Raw genomic sequence first — 21,790 nt, forward strand, 5'->3', positions numbered from 1 at the left:
GTGTTTCGGGGGGGGGGGTGATTATGGCTTCAGAGGGCCTTTGAAGGGCTGAATTTCGATCGCTGCAGCCCTGGCCCAGCTGGAGGAGTGTCGGGGCTCTCTGCTGAGGGGTCTCCGGCTTCTTAGAACGTCCTGGAGGCTCGCGGAGGCTCGCGGAGGCTCGCGGCTTGTGGAGACCACAGGATGGCGAGAGCGGCCCGAAGGAGGAGGGGGTGGCGGCAGACCTCCCATGGCAAAGGCGGCAGAGCCAGGAAGACGGCGTCAGCGCCGCAGCAATGGCGGTGGTGCGGCACCCTCATCAGGATCCTCCCCAGCCCCCTGGACATGTGCTAGGGTGGTGAGGGGGGCGAGGTGAGGATGGGGAGGCTGGCAACGGCGGCGGCAGCGATGCTGGCAGCGTGGAAATGGCGGCCGCTGGCTCAAGGAAGGGACCGCTGCAGTTTGGTGTGTGGGAGTGTTGGAGATGGTGGCAGCTGCTTACTCGTGGCGTTAGATCTCCTGGGTGATCGTGGGCTGTTGTTTGGCCCTTGGTCGTCCCAGAGGCCTTCATGTTGATTTATGAAGGCTGGGCGAGACAAGCAGCATGATTATAAGGAAGATCTGGAGGGATGGGGAAGAGCTGGACCATGACTGAGGGTTTTTCCCCCCTCTGGCGTTTGTTGCCTTGGCTCTCCTCTTTTCCCTCCCATCATCTCCTGGACTAGGTGTCATCTTGACCTCCCTGGAGTTTTGTTGACTGTTATGATCTCCACCGTTGAGCCTGCCCTGGACTATGTGGACTGACCTGATCCCATTCTTTCCCTCCATTGAATGGAGGTTTACATCTGGGGATTCAAGTCTTGATGGAGTGGGTCTACAGCTGCTGTCTCAACTCCGGTTCTTTGGACGATCGTGGTTGACCAGCCGCCGTGAGAGGGGGGCTGGGTCACCCTTCACCGGTCCGAAACAGCATTCTTACTCCTGCCATTGCCATGAGAGGGCAATGAGGTCCTATGTGTCCCATTGGAATTCTATTGAAGCCTGGCATTCACTCCTCTTGACTGTGATAACATCAAATTGTCCCCTGGCTATTGGCCATGGATTATCACCTCCCCTTGATGTCCAGATGTACTCGGTGAATGACCTTCGTGCCCTGCAAGATTCCCCCCTCTCGCAGGTTTGGCCCTCTTTGTTATCGAGGGCCTATCTTGATGACAGGCGTTGGAGCCCCGAGAGATGGCATGCAGCAAAGAAGAGTTTGAGAGGTTTTTTAAGTGGGTTTTTTAGTGGGTTTTTAACAAAAAATTTAAGTGGTTCGGGGGAGATTAGGGTGGGTTCTGGGGGAAATCCACCGGGTTCAAGACCAGCCTTAGCGAAGGGCTGCGACATCAGGGACGTAGAACCGGAGGTCGAGGAGGGGGTTGGAGTTTGATTTGAAGAGGGTTGTTCCATCAGCATAGTGAGTGGGAGGGGCAGATATGGCGGAAGCTGGGGACCACATCATGTTCGGGGAATGCGCACTCGCTATCTTAGAGCGATTGCACACTCCGGTCCCCAATGCTTTTCTTGTTCCCCAGGCTGTCCAGATTCTCAGGGCCAGAGCCTTCGGCTGATGTTATGCAATGCCAGGTCCGTTATTAATAAAGCCGCCCTCATTCACGATCTTATTCAGGGGGGGAGGCGGACCTAGCGGGCATTACGGAGACCTGGTTGGGCCAGGAGGGGGGAGTTCCCCTCGTGGATATATGCCCACCAGGCTTCCGTGCATTTCATCAGCCGAGGGCTCAGGGCAGGGGCGGGGGGGTGGCGGTTATTATAAAGGAAGGTCTGGATCCAAGGGAGACCACTGTTCCACAGATAGCCAGATGTGAGTCCCTCTTTGTGAAGTGGGGTCGTGGAGTACAGATGGGCTTGTTGGTCACGTACCTGGCTCCCTGCCACGTGGCAACAGCCCTGCCCGAGCTGCTTAACGGTATAGCCGAGGTGGCGGTGGACACCCCCAGACTTGTTATCATGGGGGATTTCAACCTGCCATCTATCGGTGAAACGTCTGAGGTGGCTCGAGAGTTCATGGCTTCCATGACGGCCATGGACCTTACTCAGTTAATTCATGACCCCACTCACACAGGGTGACACACTCTGGACTTAGTTTTTGTCTCTGGTCAGTGGTTGAGTGGCCTTGATATAGGGGATATAGCCATCGAACCCTTGTCATGGTCTGGCCACTCGCTCCTTCGACTGGACTTTCTAACCGCTGCACCCCGCCGCAGGGAGGTGGGACCGACCAGGTGGTTCCGCCCCAGGCGCCTGATGGACCCTGATAGGTTCCAGATGGAGCTTGGGCCATTTCCTGAGACTCTGGCTCATGACTCGGCTGAAGACCTGGTGGCCGCCTGGGATAGTGCGGCTGCCGTGGCCTTGGACCATGTCATGCTTTTGCGGCCTCTCACCCGGCACTGAACTCACCTAGCTCCTTGGTTCTCCGAGGAGCTTAGGGAGATGAAGCGCCAGAAAAGATGCCTTGAGAGTAGTTGGAGGACCAGCCGCTCCGAATCCGACCGAACACTGGTGAGGTCTCATATTAAGACCTACCTAGTGGCGATAAAAGCGGCAAAATCTAGTTATTTTGCCGCTCTTATCGCATCATCAGATAATCGCCCGGCCGCCCTGTTTAGGGTGACCCGCTCCCTCCTCCATCTGGAAGTGCGGGATGACCCCTTGCAGGGCCGAGCCGAGGACTTTGTGCAGTATCTGTATGACAAAATCGCTCAGATTTGGGAAGGGCTGGCCTCTGACTGGGTATGTCCGGACGGGATGACTGAGGCAGGTCTTGAGAGTGTTATCTGGGAGGAGTTCGATCCTGTGGCTCCCGAGGACATGGACAGAGTCCTGGGACGGCTGAACGCAACCACATGTTTATTGGACCCGTGCCCCTCCTGGTTGGTACTGGCTTCCCGGGAGGTGACACGAGGCTGGCTCCAGAAGATGGTTAACGCTTCTTTGAGTGAGGGGGTCCTGCTGGCCGCTTTGAAAGAAGCGGTTGTGAGGCCCCTCCTCAAGAAGCCCTCTCTGGATCCGGCTGTTTTGGCTAACTATCGTCCAGTCTCCAACCTTCGCTTTGTTGCGAAGGTTGTTGAGAGTGCGGTGGCGCAACAGTTTCCCCGGTACCTGGATGAAGCTGTCTATCTAGACCCGCTCCAGTCCGGCTTCCGGCCTGGGCACAGCACGGAATCGGCATTGGTCGCGTTGGTGGATGATCTCTGGAGGGCTCGGGATAGGGGTTGCTCCTCTACCTTGTCCTGTTAGACCTCTCAGCGGCTTTTGATACCATGGTCGATGGTATCATGTTGCACAGGTTGGCGGGGTTGGGGGTGGGGGGCACCATTCTGCGGTGGTTCTCCTCCTACCTCTCTGACCGGTCGCAATCTGTGTTGACAGGGGGGCAGCGGTCGACCCCGAGGCACCTTGCTTGTGGGGTGCCACAAGAGTCAGTCCTCTCGCCCCTTCTGTTCAACATTTATGTAAAGCCGCTGGGTGAGATCATCCGTGGCTTCGGGGTGGAGTTCCATCAGTACGCTGCTGACACCCAGCTGTACATCTCCACCCCAGGCCACCCCAACGATGCCCTTGAAGTGATGTCCCAGTGCCTGGAGGCCGTGCGGGCCTGGATGGGGAGAAACAGGCTCCGACTCAACCCCTCCAAGACCTAGTGGCTGTGGCTTCTGGCGTCCCGATATAGCCAGCTGATGCCATCGCTGGCTATTGGGGGCGAATCACTCGCCCCCACGGAGAGGGCTCGTAACTTGGGCGTCCTCCTGGATGCACGGCTGTCTTTAGAAGATCATTTGACGGCTGTGGCCAGGGGGACTTTTTATCAAGTTTGCCTGATACACCAGTTACGCCCCTTTCTAGATCGGGACTCCCTACGCACAGTCACTCAGGCACTCGTCACTTCCCACCTGGACTACTGCAACGCTCTCTACATGGGGCTCCCCCCTGGGTGCACCCGGAGGCTCCAGCTGGTCCAGAACGTGGCCACGCGGGGGATTATGGGGGCGACGAGGCGCTCCCATGTAACACCTCTCCTGCGTGAGCTGCACTGGCTCCCGGTAGTCTTCCGGGTGCGCTTCAAGGTGTTGGTGACCACCTTTAAAGCGCTCCATGGCTTAGGACCGGGGTACTTACGAGACCGCCTTCTGCCACCAATAGCCTCCCACCGGCCAGTGCGCTCACACAGAGTGGGCCTCCTCAGGGTGCCGTCCGCCAGACAATGTTGGCTGGCGACCCCCAGGGGGAGAGCCTTCTCTGTGGCGGCGCCCACCCTCTGGAACAACCTCCCCCCAGAGATACGTACTATAACAGACCTCCGGATTTTTCGTCGGGCCCTGAAAACCCATTTATTTCAACTAGCTGGGCTGGCTTGAGTTAAATTTTAAATTTATTTTAAATTGGGTTGTTTTAATTTACGGCCAAAATAATATTTAATTATTTTAAACTGCTTTTAAATTTTGTATGTATTGTTTTTATTTTGGCTGTTCACCGCCCTGAGTCCTATTTGGAGAAGGGCGGTATACAAATAAGAACAAATAAATAAATAAATAAATAAATAAATAAATAAATAAATAAATAAATATAATATAATATAATATAATAATATAATATAATATAATATAATATAATATAATATAATATAATATAATATAATATAATATAATATAATATAATATAATATAATATAATATAATATAATATAATATAATATAATATAATATAATATAATATAATATAATATAATATAATATAATATAATATAATATAATATAATATAATATAATATAATATAATATAATATAATATAATATGCTTTCCAGTGACTGGGCTACCCAAATAAATTGTGTACATTATGGCAAGAAATATACACTCTTTTCTGACTTTCCTTTGTAGGACCCACACTATTCCATTTATATTAGTGACAGCTAGTTTGGAGGATCAATAATGCAGGTGCATTTGAATAAATTCATGCTTTAGGAGAATGATAGTATGAGATGACCTTTCTTTGATCTCTCTCTGTTTATACTTGGGTAATGTATATTTTTATAATAGTTCAGGTTTATTGTAGTAATAGAACATTTTTATATAAATATCAAATTTTAAAGTTAAGAAAATTAAGAACCAAGGTAAAAGGTAAAAAGGTAAAAAGGATAGCTGAAGTGTATAAAGTCTATTTAAGTGATAATAAAGTAAAAAGAGATAAGGTATAATGGCTTATGAATAAAATATAATTATCTAGATATTAAGAAGTAAATTAAAAAACCTCCCAAATATTTGTATGTTAAGGAAAAATATATAAACCCTAATCTCCCATAAAATCAGAAGTGACACTTCCATAAAATAAAAATAAATTAAATAGTGTCCCAGAGGGAGGGATACCTATCACAGACTAGAGCTGTAGTATGGGAAATTCCTTACCAAAAAAAAATCTCGGGTGAATTAAGATACATCTCTAATTACACTAGGACCATGATGGTGAACCTATGCCATGTGTGCCAGAGGTGGCACGCAGTGCCCTCTCTGTGGGCATGTGAGCCGTTGCTCCAGTTCAGTTTTGTCTTGCATGCACATGCACCTCCCACTGGCCAGCTGGTCTTTGGGTCTCTGCCGCACATGCATGGGGGTGGGGTACCTGGTGGGGCACGCACATGCGCAAGGGGGTGGGGTGAGTGCGGGGGTGCATGTGCATGCATGGGGCAGGCAGGGCGCATATGGGGGGGCACACACACATTGCATTTTGGGGATTCAGGCGGATGCTTTGGGTACTCAGTCTGGAAAAGGTTAGCCATCACTGCACTAGGGTAAGACTTTACAATGAGGTGGACCATAGCCCTATTGTTGATCATAACTATAAGTGAGAATGACCTGTGACAATTAGAACAGATTTAAAAGATGTTTCTATATCAGTTGGTTTTCTGAGGTTTATCAGAGTGTCTAAAAGAAGGGAAGAGAGGAAAGAATAGTAGAAAGAGGACAGATTTTCAGTAAGATATTAACTAAGAACCAGATGCAAACTGATCACAATTTTTTTAAATTCCTAAAAATAGACGTACCCTAATATATTTAAATTCTGATAATTCCCCATGAGTCCTACTTATCTAGGAAGGAATACATTGCAGTAGACCATATAAATTTAGCAAATGCTTGAAGATCTATGGCTAAAGCATACTAGAAATGCCCTGTGTATTGCTAACTAATTTTTTTCTCTTTGTTTCTACTATTTCAAGTTACCAATTTCTAAATATATTTTTTCTTAATTTTTAAATTTTTCCTCTTTTGCCTAGAAACTATGTGGAAAATTTCCTGGATTACATTCATCTGACTGTCACTATCAACAGTGACAAAAATTGAAACTAGAATTAATTGTAGTCTAATGGTTTTCTCATTGTTTATTCTTGCCTCATCTCTTTTCATTTTTACAGACATGTTCTTTAGGCTCACAAGCATATTCTGAAACAATTCTTCTATTATATATTTACCTTCTACCATAAGAACCTTGACCCTAGTGGTTCAAGTTGTTTATATAATTTGAGGGTAAGTAAAAATTGCAGAATTTTACAGCAATTTGGAGGATGAGCTTTCTCAGGGGAAAATATTACAATGTATATGTCTGATAAAAACTAGACCATTTACAATATGCATATTTATATGAAAAACATAATGTGTAGCATAAATGCAAAATACTGCTAACTTTAAATAGTTTGAGATGAGAAGAAAGAAAAGGCAAGCTTTTGAGCAGATTTTCTGCAGGATATCATCAAGAAAGTGAAAATGATGTCCACAATGGTGCAACTGAAGTTCCACCTGGTTTTATGAGTACCACATGTGTGATACACATGCAAATGAAGTGGAACTTCAATTGCACTCATTTTTTTTTTATCATGCCGTTCCCTTTCAGACTTTTCTTGCAACTGAAATGTTCAGAACCAAGCCATATGCTTACTCTAAAGTCTGCCTGAACACTTGGCGTTTCAAGAATTTGGATTTTACAACAAATAACATGTTTGCAACTTACACCACTAACTTTCATTGCAAATCTTGCTTCATGAACAAGATGTATTAGTTCTAATGATCTTCTAGCCATGGCGGCCACTTGTTCCTCAAACAAGAGCCATGAATCCAGGCCAACTCTCAGACTGCACACCAAGTAGCAGTAAAGGAGTATAACCACGTTCAGAGTTAATGGTGGAAGGTCATTAGATCTGACTGAGAGTCACAACCATTCAATCATGTCGGGGTTGAGATGAAACTAGTACTTCCCACCTGGAACACCTCAGCAGCAGCATTTGTCAAGTAAAATCTACAGATGCTCTAAAAGCCACAAGTTCAGAGATGCAAAAATAGGAATTTGAATGCAAGAAGGAAATAACATTGCCTGGAGGCTGTGCGGATCTGGATGGGGAGGAACAGGCTCAAGCTCAACCCTTCCAAGACTGAGTGGCTGTGGTTCCATCACTGACTATCGGGGGCAAGTCTTTGGCCCCCGCGGAGAGGGCACGCAATCTGGGAGTCCTCCTGGATACACAGCTGTCCTTGGAGGAACATCTGACAGCTGTAGCCAGGGGGTACTTCTGTTAGGTTCGCCTGATTCACCAATTGCGGCCCTTTCTTGATCGGGATTCCCTGTGCACAGTCACTCACCCTTGTCACTTCGTGCCTGGACTACTGCAATGCTCTCTACATGGGGCTCCCCTTGAGGAGCACCCGGAGGCTCCAACTGGTCCAGAATGTGGCCGTGTGGGTAATCATGGGAGCCGCCTGGCACTCCCACATAACATCGCTCCTGCGCGAGCTGCACTGGCTCCCAGTGGTCTTCCGAGTGCGCTTCAAGGTATTGGTCACCACCTTTAAAGCGCTCCATGGCATAGGACTTAGTTAACTTCGAAACCGCCTGCTGATACCGATGACCTCCCACCGACCTGTGCACTCCCACAGAGAGGGCCTCCTCTCTGGGTGCCATCAGCCAAATAATGTAGGCTGGTGACCCCCAGGGGCAGGGCCTTCTCTGTGGGGGCACCTACCCTCTGGAACCAGCTGCCCCAAGAGATAAGGAGAATCCAAGACCTTGGTGCCTTCCGCCGTGCCCTTAAAACTTTCTTTTTTTAGCAAGCCAGGCTGGCTTAATATATTTTTTAAATATTTTTAATTGGTTTTTTATTTTAAATTAGGGCCAAATTAATATATATCTTTTTAATTGTTTTTAATGTTTGTATTGTATGTTTTTTATCTGGCTGTACACCACCCTGAGTCCCTCGGGAGAAGGTGCGGTATATAAATTTGAAATAAAATAAAAAAAATAAATAAAAATAAAAATAAACATTTATTCCAAATATTATACTAAAAGAAAATTATTATGTTTATCATTGGTAGACTGCACCAGTCTTAATAACTAGAATGAATAATTCATTCTCTACAAATTGTTGGAAATGCAATGAGTTTTGGATTTTTTTCCATATTTGGTGGCAATGTGATAAAAGAGATGTATCCATTTGGACACAAGGAGATGACCTCAGTTTTATAACTACTTTTCTCTATGAACCCACTTCTACAAACCACAATTACTATTAGGCACTTATGTGATTATCTTTAGAAAACTCTGGAGATATCAACACTGACATAATCACCTAGTTCTATATTTTACTGAAGTACAAATTAGAATCTTGCTATTGGAAAATCTGAATATTTCTATTCTCCTCATGATTATAACAGGGAAATGAAAAAAATTAATTTAAAATAAATTAAATAAGTAAGCAAGTTAATCACAGGGATGCTAGGCCATTCATCTTAGTCTGTCAATTTTGTGGCAGATTTGTTCATTTAGCATTTTTAATAAACAAAACAAAGCTTGTTTTTTAATCATTTTCCTATCTTCTCATTGACTTTGTGCTCTTTCTTTTTTTATCAAATATTTTAGTTATTCCTTCTCATTCCTATATTAAGGCAGCTGTGAGTTCTCTCAGTTAAAAATAATTATTAGACTGATATTTTTTATGTATATTTGTTCATATGCCAATTATTTTTAATGCACAGCTTTTCACTGTACTTCTATCAATAGAAATAATTTGGTTATATTTTAGATTGGATAAAGAACATCAGGAAATATTCCTGCCTAGATTTTGTGAACATTAATTATTAATCTGAACAGAGGATTTCCATTAATCCTGAAGCAACTATACAATAATTAGCTTTCTGTGGATCTTATTACGGCAAAGTACAACTTATTTCTGAACTAAGCAGGACAGCCCAAAAGAAAATAATTATTTTTACTAATCCTTTTTTCTTCTTCTTTTTCAATTTGCCTGCCTTTAAACTAAATTATAATACATTAATAAGTTTAAAAAAACAACCATGTATATTTTATGGCCTGCACAATAGTGTTTATGAGGATGCATTGCTGTTTATGCTGGAAACAGTCACTAAGTGGAAATGAGTGGATGGCAATATGTCACTATGTTCCTTCTGCAGCACACTGACATTGAATGTGTGGGAGAAACCAACTGTCTTGCTACCAAGTTTTTAAAAAACATAACAAACTTTACACCAACTCTTATTTTCCATTTAATATTTGACAGCTATGCTAGGATGCTTCTCAAAGAATCTCTGTTTTTAAGTTAATATTCACAAATAGAATGCCCTTTAAATACATTGTGATTGCACTCTCACGAGTCCCAATCATCAGGAGAGAAGCAACCTAGAACTAAGGAGAAATTTCCTGACAGTTAAAACAATTAATCAGTGGAACAACTTGTCTCCAAAAGTTGTTAATGCTCCAACACTGGAAGTTTTTAAGAAGATATTGGATAATAATTTGTCTGAAGTAGTCTAGGATTTTCTGCCTAGGCAGGAGGTTGGACTAGAAGACCTCTAAGGTTCCTTCCAACTCTGTTATTCTATTTTTCTATGCTATTCATGGCCTTCAGGAGGTTTCATTTATTTATTTGTTTGTTTGCTTATTTATTTAATTAATTCATATGCTGCCCATCTCTCCAATAGAGTGACTCTTGGAAAAAGTTCTAATACATCTTCAGACTTTTAAACTGACAATTTAATAATAACGATAGATTTCTTTCAAATTTCCCTTTCAGAATAAGTAATTAAGGGATTAATACGATTATTTAATTTATGAATAAATGAATTGTAGTTTATTTGTTTGTTTTTATTCAGATCAGGAATATATTATTACTTGCATTTTTATGTGAGAATCACTTTGACATAGTGATTAAAGGGACTGGACTAAAAACTTAAGAGTAGATGAGTTCTAGTGACTCTGAGCCAGAGCCTCACCCCTAGGAAACAGATGACATCAAACTACTTTTGAAAAATATTGTGCAAGAACACCATATGGATTTTTTCATGTACACTACTTGCCAGAATCCAAGACTGATCCCAAAACTCACATATCTCATATAGAAATGCAAACCTAATAGTATAAGTCTTAACACTTCAATAAAGATCATAGAACTGTGTTCCATCTGCCACCCAAAATAAGCAAAATAAATATGATAAGCATTCAGTAATTTTACAACATGAACTAAATAAAAAGACTCAACTTAGGCCAAACATTTAGCAACATTGCCAGGAATCCAAAGAATTAGTTGTAAAAACATTAGAAACTAAAATTGTAAATTATCCAAATAAAGCAAGAGTTTGTTTTTCAATTAGACAAATAACTCTGTATTAGTAACCCATCTCATTAGAAAGTTTCTGTATTTTGATTCATTTGCAGTAAATAGCATTCTTTTTGTTTCCTTCCCTATTTCTTCCCCCATCTTCTATTTTTCTTACAATAAATTAAAGTCTCAACTAAGGACATCCTTGAAATAGTCTGAAATTGAAACTTTGCTAGACAATGTAGCATCATGAAAAGCTCCAGGCTCAAAGCATTTTCACTAGAATTGTGCAAAGTACTTAAAAATAAACTTGCATCCCTGCTACTTAAACTTCAGTGAGAAGGTAGGGAAACAAATCAATTGTCTGATTCTGTATTTGAACATGCACATTTTATTGTGTTAAAAATGGATAAAAATCTGATATGCTGTAAACTTGTCTCTATTGATGGCAAGATTATATTGTTTTGAGGTTGCTGATTACTCAACCTGTCACAATGGATTTTCTTTTAAATGGTTCCAGATAAAGTCTATGTTTGGATAAAATAACACTAATGGCTAAAATGTCTTATTTTTATGTGGATTAAACTACAAGATCTGTAGAGATAACTGATTTAGCAGGAAACTAGCATGGGTGGGTAATACATGAACTGCAAGATGCATGAAGATCTCTATCATAGTAATAGCAACCAGCACAGGAGCAAACCCTGACTGTTTTTCCTATTGGCCAGTTTTCATATGACTAAAATAAGAAAGCATTTTTTGAGCTGAAGAGCGAAAGACAGGGCCTTCCTTCCAGCAAGACTGCTGAAGAGTCATCCACCAATTTTCCCCACTGGGTACAAGCTGAACAGTTTAATTTGCTTGATCTGATTCACCTAAAATTTGATGGAAAGGTTTCAGGAATCTGGATAAGCTATTATACATTTATAATAAAAATCCACAGTTAATTATCTACATACATTAAAATCATATTTTTCTCCAGTAAGTATTTGAGTATATATGACTGCTGCTTCATTCTAAAGCTGAGATTAGGAACATAAGGTATTTGCTACATATATAAGTATAAGAAGCTTTAAACAAGACAGCTTTTCAGAAGCAAAGTATCTTCAAGTATATATTCAGGCCCCCAAATTCTTAGCAAATAGCATGCTACACAGGAATTTGACAAACCCATTATTTGTTTCCTTGTTGTGTAAATATGTTAGTGTATGTATTAGCATGATTCCATCTATTGTTAATATCACCGTTATTATAAATTTAATCTGTGGTTCATTCCAACCCTAGGCTAATTCTGGATACCTCACAATATAGAAACAACAGAAATACAACAAAATAAATAGAAATACAATAAAGGAAATAAACAAAATGTCAAATCCAGATAAATGTATCAGAACATATGTAACATTTAACAAAGGAGGCTTTACCTACCCTATCTCAAGGCCATGAGAACAGACTGCTCTTTAAGGCCTTCTGGAATGCTCTCAGGGGAAAACTCATTCCAGAGGCCAGATATTATGTCAGAGAAGGTGAACTTCCTGGGTCATGATAAGATACTATTCAATTCAGCAGACCCAGAGCAGACTGACTCTGTCAGATTTTACTGCCTGGCAGAAATCACAGGACATAGGTAGGTCCCTGAGACAATCAGACCCCATACCATGTAGGGCTGTGTAGGTGAAAATAGCATCCTGAATTATACACGGAAGCAGCCAGTGACAACCATGCAAAGATCTTGGCAACCAGTGCAGCTTGAAAAACAGGGATGTGTCTCATGGGGATGCTAAGGCAGGTCCCTCACTGCTATTTTCTGGACTGAGTTCTCTCTGATTTGCAAGGGCGGTCCCATGCAGAGCACATTGCAATAGTTTAGCAGTGAGGTGACAAGGGAAATGCATTGAAGGAAACCATTAACTTTGTTTACACTGAGTGCAAATTCAAACAATCATGAAGGCTACATTTGAAGACCTAAAGTTATTAGTTTAAGGCAGTTTATACATTAGGCTTAATATATAAAGCTTTTTTTATACATTAATGTAAAAGCTTCTAAATTTTTATAGTTGATGCATGAGCTATACTTCTCTATTTCTACAGTTTTTCAGTGCCAGTTATATTGTTCACTAATTACAAGTTGTTCAATGACTCAGACTTTTTATCTTTCTGAATAGGAACACTAAAGTTAACTGAAGCCTACATGGATGTGATGTTGGCAGAATCTGCTTGCCATCTTGCTGTTCAAGAAGAAGTGAAGTGATAGTGTTCTTGAATGATTAGATGTGCATATTTACCACTGTAATAGCTGAACAGTGTTGGTGGTGGTTTCTACTGATTATTGCACATGGACCTAGAGTAAAGACAGCAAAGTCACCTCCTTACCCTACTCTCATCAAAGCTAGTCTGGGGTTATCACTCTGGACTGAGCTTGTAGCTCCTGATACTGTCTGCATATCTTTGCAGGACTTCTCTGTTTACCTGAGGCACTATACAACTAGCTCCTTGTGGCAGATTTGGAATGAGAAACACAGCATGTCTGAAGGGTGGTTGTCTTCTTAGCCCCACACTGAGTCACCATCAGAGCTAGAATTAGAGTCTGTTCTAACTACCAGTGTTGCACTTTAGAGAGAGAAACACAGCTTCATACCTAGTTGTGAGCAGACAAGTGCTCACTTTACCCATGATAGTTCCATGATGTTATCTGCAGTTGTTTTTAAAATATTAATAAATGAATAATGTCCACAATTTTGGAACAGAGAATTTGAGTATCCTATAGTAACAGTGCTCCGTGTGCCTTTGGTTTAGTCATGCCGGCCACATGACCACAGAGATGTCTTCAGACAGCGCTGGCTCTTCAGCTTTGAAACGGAGATGAGCACCACCCGCTAGAGTCAGGAACTACTAGCACATATGTGCGAGGGGAACCTTTACCTTTACCTTTATAGTACTAAAATCATTGAGCTTGGACTTATTTCTTACTATTTAAATACAGGTTAATCAACAACAGAAAATCTTCAGGTCTATTGGAAGCCGTGTAAATGTTTACAAATATTTGTTATTGGCCTTCTTAATTGGAGGTACATTTAGACTAGAGGTTTGTTGTATGGTTGTATCTCTTGGAAGTTCCTTGTAGGTCAGATATTAGGAGTATGGTTGGCCAAGTACTTAGAAGGAAGCTAAATATTTAAAGAAGTTATTTTTAAATTACATCTTCAAAATCTGGAATTCAGATTTTTAAAGACAGAATGTACAGTATAAAGCCTAAACTATTTCAGGGGGGAAAGTGATTATATATTCTTGAAAAAAAATGTACGTGTACCAAATTCTAAAAGTTGACTGAATGAAATTTACCAATCTCACTTTTATACTAATTTGTATAAAAACAGTAGTACTACTGTTTTATATAAAAACAGTACTACTACTACTACTATATAAAAAAGTACTACTACTTTTATATAAAGAAGTAGAAACGTACTGTATTAATTTTTCTTAGTTTCCAATATTCTTTTTAACACATATAGCTTTTTAAAATAATTTGTAATTGACTTAATTATTTTTGTTTTTAATTGCTCTAATTTGTACTTTTCAAAAATATAATAATAGTAATAGATTTTCTGGGGATTTGTATTATGGAATTATCTGAACTATATTAGTACCATCGCTCATCTGTGCATTTATTCTTCATTTTTAATACATTTCCATATTAAGAATTTTCTGAAGATAGAAAATGTAGCACACTATATTTAAGAAATTTCAAGCTGACAATAGGAGATGACAAGCAGTTAGAAATTAGTTGCTCAGAAATCTCTGGAAATAAGATTTATTTGTTCCCCACAACTATGTTTTGGGAAAAGCATGCTTTTATCTATCTTGTATAGTGGAAAGTACACCTAAAAACATACCAAAATAACTACAGAGGATCAAAACAATTGTTTTGGACCCAGTGTCATGGGAGAGGGGCAATAAGACTCATTATAACATTATTTTGTATGCATGTGTATAAGGAGGGGGAGAGAGAGCTAATAAGTAGATAATGTATTAATGTGATAATTTTCTGATTAGCCCCTAAATTCTGCATGGAAAATACTAAAAATGATGCTTTGGTATGCATTTATTAGGGAATATACATGACAAAGATATGGTTAGAACACCTTTCTAAAAACCAGGAGAGTGAGTTCTAGTCCCAATTTACGCACAAAGCCAGCTGGGTGATCTTGGGCTAGTCACTACCTCTCAGCCCTCAGAAGGTACAGCAAAGCACTTCAGTTAAACTTAGTCAATAAAATTGCAGGGACTTCTCCAAGCACTCATCATATATCAACCCTGATTCAAAAGAACACACACACACACACACACACATGCACACGCACACGCACACACACACATTTTTAAAAAAAGGATAAGGATACAGTTATGTAGGCTATTCAATTGTCCTTGAGGTATCTGATATCCTAGGACATGAATCCTTTTACCGTATCAATGAATAAGGCTCTGGTACCCTTAATCGTGCCAATTATACAGTTAGGCTCTTCCATTAGAAAGTTTAATTAGTATCTTAATATCAGGAAATTATTTCAATAAATATGTATCTGTAACATGTATAATGTGTTAATATGCATCTAAATGTATTGGATTAAATTGCGTGCACAGCAAGTTTGTTTTGAAATAAAACATTTCAAGAGGCAAATGGCATGCTTAAGCAATAATGTCTCCCATAGTTCTTGCCACTATTTCTTTTTCAGTTGGAAAGTGTGTGTCCTATCTGTATCCCCATAACTCTTAGGTCAGGGATTGAACATGGAAATGAGAGTGATATAGAGTAGAGGTGGGTTGGATCACTTGGAGATGGCTTGTGACCATAACATAGTAGAGCTCATACTAAAATGTTTCCATTTTTCTAAAGAATTAATATATCTTCATATTAAATAAATACAATTAAATATATGTGTGGGTAGTATTATAGGCACTGTATAACAAAACTTGTTATGGAAAAGATGCTGGCACCACAGTCAGATGCTAACCCATGACATTCTATAACATAGCAAATTGGCATATGTCCCTGAGTTAAGCACTGCTTAATAGTTAGTTTGATAGATAATTTACTCCAGAGTTATAATTTGCTGCTGGCAAACAGATCTATGTATATGGCCAGACAGGCTTTTAATGAGCACTCTGATGTGCTGATTCAGTGCAGATACTTCCCATAAGCAACAAGACCACTGTTTAATTGGCTTAATTATTTGCTTGATAGTTTGTTCCTTAAAAAAACCCATATGTCAATAAAAACTATGAGATATGGCATGCAGCAAAAAGAAAACAACCTAGGGTGTAACTTTTTTTTACTAGTCTGTAATATTGTTAAGCAGAGCAAAAGTGATGGCCTTTGAATTTTGAACACACTGGCATTAATTTCAGGATGAGATTGTTGGAAGAAGAGGAAGAAAGATTTTTGAAACTGCATGCTTGCTCTCCAGGGTGCTTTGGCTGATGAGAATTCTATCCATAAAGAAAATCAACTTTGGAAATCATTTAAGAAAAATCTTTTTTCAAGGTTGCTTGCCAGGTGATTGATCTGGTCCATGTCAAGTATCACATCATTGCATTCTGTAATATATTTGCTTATTGTATCTGTCTTGGGATGATAAATATTATTAAAAAAACTTGCAAGCCAAAAATGCATTATTTTTCACTAAAGCAAGGAGGCACAGAGGGCATACTTTGTCCCCATGCTATGTGTCTTGCGAAGCAGAAAAGCATTTCAGTCAGACTAAAGGCTGCAGACAAAGCAGTAGATTCTTAGCAATAAATGCAAATTATCTGAATTCATTTCCTTACTAAGAGAAAGACAGAGGTAGGGAGGGAAGGGGAGAAACAAATAAAGCTAAAGATGTTGCAGATCAAGGATTTCAACTTTAAGATGACACAAATTATCCCAAAAGAAAACAAGCAACTACATTGCGGGGAATGGAAGAAAAAATTGCTGAAACAATCTGTGCTAATGAAAAGACCAAGAACCACTCTATTCTCTCCCCCCGCCCTCTCTCTCTCTCCCTCCCTCCCTCCCTCCCTCCCTCTCCCACTCCTTCTCCCTTTCTCCCCACCCCATACAAATAATATCAGGCGTTGGCTGTAATCATTCTGTTCAAAACAGCTTGTAAATATTTGGATGCTCATTGGCTCAAGAGGATAAATCATCCTCCCTGAACATCAAATAGTTCTTTTGTTAGTTCCTTTATTAGGTAACAAATCATTGCAGTTTGTGAAACACATTCAGATTCCTTTTAATAAGATGTGACATTTTTCTTAGCCTCTTATTTCTTTTAAAGAAAAGTGAAGTGGTTCACACTTGATTATTAATCATGATAAAACAAAAACCAATAATGTAGATTTCTTTCTTTTTCATAATGAAGACTAGACGGAACTTTGTAGTGGAAAGATAAGTGGATTTTCCTACAGAACAATTAGAGTGTATTTTTGTATATAAGAAAGGATAAACTGAGAGCCTCTCTGATATAGCATAAAGCACTTCACTGAGGATCCCCTCTCCCTTTTCTTGTCTTTTCTTTCCTGACAATGAAGTCAGGCACTGTTGTTATCCTTGGTAAACTCTATCACTGTCTAACACTTGTAAGAGTGATTTCACTTTGCTCTCCGCTGTTGGCCATTTTTGAAGTTGGCAATTCTGTGAATATTAACACACTATGATCTATAAGGAATTCCAACATCATGATGAAGATACTATAAGAGCAGAGTCTATAAACACATCATGGAATCATGTTAAGATGAGGTCAGATTCAAGCTCAGTCATGGGTTCCTTTGATGGACTTGTTCTGAATTAGAAAGATGTAAGAAAGATTCAAGATTTCTTTCAGTTTGTTTTTTTTTTAATGTGAGTTTATTAAGGTTCAAGCTATGTCTTCACTAATGGGACTATTTGGAACAGAAAATTAGCAGAACTTTCACTTCAGGAAGATTCTTGGCCTGCTTAGATCGTAGAGGCCTGAGTTTGAATCCCAATAATTTAGTTTTGCTTATCTCTTTGTTTAACAGGTCCATAGCAAATAGGTAGAATGTGGCTCCTTTGTGCATGGGATATAAAATTTGGTTGCCATGGTCATATGATAATTTTGTTTGGTATAATTTTGATAAAACATCCCCAGTTTTTGTTTGATTTCTTTATCCTCCTTTTATTACGTTAAAAGTAAATCAAGGCATACGTAATACTACTTCCTCTGCCTACTTTCCCTGTACTGTGGGATGGGCTGAGAGAATGTGACCGACCCAAAATCACCCAGCTGGCTTTCACAGCTAAAACCATTATAAAGTATAAGCATAAAAACCTTGCTTCAGAATGTCAGACTCACTGAAGTTGCTTCTCAATAAGAACAACAGTTACATAAATATCTGCTGCTTATTTTGCCACAGAAATATTCAAATGTCTTATAGACTGCATTACTACATGAAGTCTGTATTTCAAGGTATTTTGAACTCAGAGGTTGGATTGTAAAAAGATTATCACATATACAATGTTTTTTGTTTTGTTTCTAAGAAAATCACCAAATTTAGCCTTCTACAATCTCCTGACTGAATCGTAGCACTCTGGATGTCTAGCTAGCATAATAACTGACAGCTAGCTCTATCCTGCTATACAGGTATGTTTAAATCATTTACACATTTTGGGATTCTAGAAATTGATCTCCAAGGAATTTCATGTACTAAAATTGTTCAGCAACTTTAAAGTTCAAGTATTGGCAGACAACTCTGGTTTTTATTACTGCCAATCTATTTTTTCCCCTTTCCTACTTCAGATAACATCAGGAGACATGCAAAAACAATAACAACAAAAATATAATTAAAAGCAGTCCTTCCTTATAATCAGGGCTGTTAAAGTTAGCTCATTAGGTGCTGAAGGCAGTTAACATTTTTCAAACAAAATGTTCTTGTTTAAACTTTCCCTTTAACTAAACACAAGAAGGGTCAGGAAATGGGACTTGGCAGAGACTCCTGGATTTTGCTCATAGGATTTTAGTCATGAGGAAGAGTAACCATTTCACTTTGATCCAGCTTTTATTTATTCTGTTGCCTAAAATAGATAGGTAGCCTACTTAGCTATATGTCCAACAGGACATATTGCTTGAGGAGCACTTGGTATATATTGCCATGATGGATAACAAAGCAGTTACGGTAATACTTGTTTCCTATTATGTCCTTATTTCATCTTTCACTAATGTATACGTTAGACATTTTGTCACTAATAGACCATGGTAATAACCCCCTTCCTCCAAAATATCTCACATTCAAAATGAGAATTGCAAGACATACTTCAAAAACATAGAAATCTAGCCTAAACATCCATAGCATCAAATAGGGGCAAATCTGATACATCTACTAGCATTCTGAATAGAGAAGTAAGTAAGGCAGCATACAGGCCAAGTAAATAAATTCATAAACATTACATTGAATCAATAAAGCTGTCTTTATTGCAGCTTTCTGATTTATCATAGCATTTAACATAATTATATTCAATTTAACTTCTAGGAAAGGAGTGGCTGTGGTTTGTTGTAACTTAGACTAGTAGATAATTTTATAAGAGCAAAGAAATGGTTGTGGTACCACTGAAAAACACTAGTTTTGGCAAGGCATAACAACTAAACCTCCAGGCAGATATGGCCAAGATAAAAAAAAGCTAGTTAAAAACAGATGTTTACCTTACACAAACAAGAGTGTTTTCCACTCCCTATTTGATTTATTGAAAACAATGAAACTCTTTTTCTTTGACTCCCAGATTTTTTCCCCCTAAACATACTGAAATTATTGGCTTTCATTCTCCCCCTTCTTTTTTCCAGATCTCAAAACACATCTTTATTTTTGGTGAATTTATTGCTTTTGACTATATGGTTTCTTTCCTAATGTCTTCCATTTTGTTGAAATATTGTGGCTCCAGTTAGCCTGAATATTGCTCCAAAATTTCATATTAAACTCTGTCAGACTCATGATGAATGTGCTGTATATTTACACTAAGTTCACATTTTCATTGCAAAACAGTTTATGTTATGATCTAAATTCTTTTTTAGACAACCATTTTATTTGATATGTCCAATGCTTCCTAATTAGAAATACAGTATGTTCAATAGTTTCAACACTGACTAATTCTGGAGTAAATATACTACACCTATATGTGGATATAATTCTGAATTTGTGAGGGTGTCGGTTTGGATGCTACGAGTCTCTCCTGTTGTAAGTGGGTGAGGGGAGATCTCATGTTCATGTTTTGACACAACTGATTATCAGTAAGTACTTTTCTCATAATTGAGATTGTGAAACAGACAAAACTTAGACTGGGGGGAAAACCCTACTCTCTTGGCCTAATTGTCTCTATTTTGAGTGGCAATGGTTTAAGCATTAAGCTGCTACCTATAATCCTTTAAGCTGGGAGGGGAACTGGAAGTGGTCCAGAAGGTGGATCAAATCTTTTATCTGCCTCAGTAAAATCGGGTGATATCAGGAAGCAAATTTAAGAGAGAAAGGATACCTCCTCCACTTAGGTTTACCAGATCTGGGCTGCAAAACTACAGGCAACCATCAGATGGCAGCAGAAAGATTCAGATATTCTAATTCTTTGCCGCCATTTTTGTCACCTATGTTCTGCAGCCCAAATGTGATACTAGGAGGAACCAGGAGAAATATAGGATGAATCAGAGGGCCATTTCACTAAGTTTTGCTCTGGAAATAACAATTTATCTAGCATACCTGACAGGAAAAGGCATGCAGTACACCAACAAACAAGAAAATATTAGATGACCAACCATGATAGGGAGATTGTTGAGGATATGAAAATGCCTCGGTTACGAGATGGATTGAGGTTTGTTTCTCGCCACCGCCAGACGATCCCTCGGGACCGCCAGCCCCATTGCCTGTAAAGAGCCGCCTTTATAACTGAAAGGCGGCTCGAAAAAACTCTGTTTCCATGTGGAAATGGAGATAGAGCCGGCGGGGGCAGGTAGAGCTCTCTGAGTAGCCCTAAAAGTTTTTTTTTTACTTTTGGGGACGAAGCAGATGAAGCTCCCTATTTCCCTCGCCGCCGCTCCGGGCTTTGGGAGACCTCTGCTTATGCAGAGCTAGGCGACAAGAACAAGCCTACAAAATTAACAGAACAATTAAAAAGGATGTGAGCTGGACCTGTGACCCTGAATCGCAAGTATCTCATTTATTTTATAACAGTTACTGAAGAAGGAAAAGGAAAAGGAAAAAATAATTTTTAAAAATGGCGACTGCCGAGGCTTGAGAAGGGGCTGAAGGGGAGAGTCCTTCCGTTTCCTATTAAAATACAAAGTAGCAGAATAAATACCTCTGGCTACAATTGAAGATAAAGCTCTACTTTTGTGTTCTCTTTTTTCTGGAGATCTGATAGTGATCTTGGTTGGAAAGAAGTTTTTTTTTTCTTCTTTGCCTCTCTTTTCTTTTCTAAAAAAGTTTGTCTGTGTGGAAACATGGCATTAAAACTTACAAAGCCGGACAAACAAGCAGCGGGGGGGGGATTCCCCCATTAATAAATTATGTGAACAAGTTCTAAATCTCCAGTCTCAGAAAACTGATTTTAACATAATTGAATTTCTTTTGGAGGAGATTGTAAGAAGGGATGAGATTGTGAATCAGAACTTTGAAAAATTTAAGCAGGAAATTAAAGAATTAGTGCAATTAAAGTTTGATACTTTGGATCGAAAGATTATAAAAATGGCTAATGGTTTTACAGAATTTATGATCAAGTTGGATGCAAATACTAATTTATTAGAGTCTAAAATGGAAGAAATTGAGGACAATTTGGACAATAGAATACAAAAAATTGAAAATGATTTGACAAACACTCAAGACAATAGCTCAGAAGAAAAACCTAAAATGGAGGCTGATCAAAAGATTTGTAATGCAGAAAATGTACAACAACGGATTGAAAGAGAAGTTTTAATGATGCAATATAATTTTACTGAATATGCGATTAGACTGAGAGGATTGCAGGAAAATAACAGAGATGATTTAAGGAAAATATCTTCTGAAATTTTGGCTGGGATTTTAAAGGTTCAACCTGAGGAAGTATTTTGTAGGATCGATAGAGTTTATAGAATAAATTCCTGGACTGCAAAGCAAAGGCAATTGCCTAGAGA

General features: G+C 39.8%; 1 pseudogene; it reads left to right on the top strand.

Annotated features, from left to right (window-relative positions):
• The first annotated feature begins 404 nt into the window (after positions 1 to 404).
• Positions 405 to 12,891, top strand: LOC148114562 (uncharacterized; annotated as a pseudogene).
• The last annotated feature ends 8,899 nt before the right edge of the window (positions 12,892 to 21,790 follow it).

This window comes from Pantherophis guttatus, chromosome 3 (assembly GCF_059756535.1).
Source record: "Pantherophis guttatus breed Tessera chromosome 3, ASM5975653v1, whole genome shotgun sequence".
Classification (NCBI taxonomy): domain Eukaryota; kingdom Metazoa; phylum Chordata; class Lepidosauria; order Squamata; family Colubridae; genus Pantherophis; species Pantherophis guttatus.